General features: G+C 42.7%; 1 protein-coding gene across 1 annotated transcript in view; it reads left to right on the top strand.

The window, feature by feature from the left end:
- The window catches only part of Prkdc (protein kinase, DNA-activated, catalytic polypeptide), a 195,355-nt gene that overhangs the window by 152,010 nt on the left and 41,936 nt on the right, over window positions 1-1,409 (top strand). The gene's annotated exons all lie outside the window — the stretch shown is intronic.

Raw genomic sequence — 1,409 nt, 5'->3', positions numbered from 1 at the left:
GTGGGGCCTGAACTCTGGGCCTGGGCGCTGTCCCTCAGCTCTTCAGCTCAAGGCTAGCGCTCTACCACTTGAGCCACAGTGTCACTTCTGGCTTTTTCTGTTTATGTGGTGCTGAGGAATCGAATCCAGGGCCTCACGCCTGGGAGGCAAGCACTCTACCACTGAGCCACCTTCCCAGCCCTCCCTCTCCCTTCTTAAGACAGTTTCAACAATGTTTTGTAGTCGTATTTTCACATATGTAAACTATCAACTTTGACAATATTCATCCTTGTTCACTCTATCAGCCCTCTTCTCTCCTTCCAGTACCTCCCCTGCTACATCCAAGCCTGTTTTACTTTCTGGTCATTGATTTATTTATTTTTTTTTTTCTAGGAGATGAAGAGTGAGTTAAAAATTAAGCAGGACGCCCATGTCATTCTGTACAGAAGCTATCGTCATGGAGACCTTCCTGACATCCAGATCCAGCACAGCAGCCTGATTACCCCCTTGCAGGCTGTGGCCCAGGTCTGCCCTAACTACATGTGTATTTTCTTGACAAATTATTATTTTATTTTATTTTGTGCCATGCCTGGGCTTGAACTCAAGGCTAGGGCCCCTTTCCTGAGCTTTTGTGCCCAAGATCAGTGCTCTACTACTTGAGATACTTGGGTAGTTAATTGGAGACTCATGAACTTTCCTGCCTGGGCTGGCTTTGAACTGTGATCCTTGGATCTCAGCCTCCTTAGTTGCTTGGATTATAGGCATGAGCCACCAGTGCTCTGCTTTTCTTGACAAATTAGCTCTGCTTGTAGCTCCAGAGGCTTACTGTTTTGTAAGGGAAGATGTTCAATGTTATCCTAACATTGAGAGGAAGTGGTGATTTTTCCTAAGTAGCAGAATTGGTTTAAGGACTGTTTCAAATCTCAGCTGTGCCGTTTCCTAGTTCTATGTTGCCTTTTCACATGAGAGGACTGGCTTAGAGTTATCTAGAACTAGGCACTAAAACTAGGTGTCCGTGTCAGAGTAGCCGTCTCTAGAGATGGCTCCATCTCTAAAATCAAAGTAACATCTGTTATTTTTTATCCAAGAATGTCAAAATGATATAATGTGTAAAAATAATCACTAAAAACTGCAGTAAGCAACCTAAGTAATTATTTATATGAGCTGCAATAACAGTTTATCAATGAGGTAACTATTCCTTTATTTTTAATTTTTTTCAGTAATTTGCTGAAAATTGGTAATTGAGATAATTGAGGTGCAGAATAAAGTATTGAGAGGGAACTCAAGTTTCTAGCCGAGTACGATCTTACCCCCTCAAAGCCCTGACTTTCATTGAAATAATTTTATTTATTTATTTATTTTTGGGTCCGGTTGTGGGGCCTGAACTCTGGGCCTGGGCGCTGTCCCTCAGCTCTTCAGCTCAAGGCTAG

Source organism: Dipodomys ordii, unplaced genomic scaffold, assembly GCF_000151885.1.
Source record: "Dipodomys ordii isolate 6190 unplaced genomic scaffold, Dord_2.0 Scaffold9, whole genome shotgun sequence".
In the NCBI taxonomy this organism is placed as follows: domain Eukaryota; kingdom Metazoa; phylum Chordata; class Mammalia; order Rodentia; family Heteromyidae; genus Dipodomys; species Dipodomys ordii.
The sequence above is the reverse complement of the archived record's forward strand: the minus strand, read 5'-3'. Positions and strand labels throughout refer to the sequence as shown.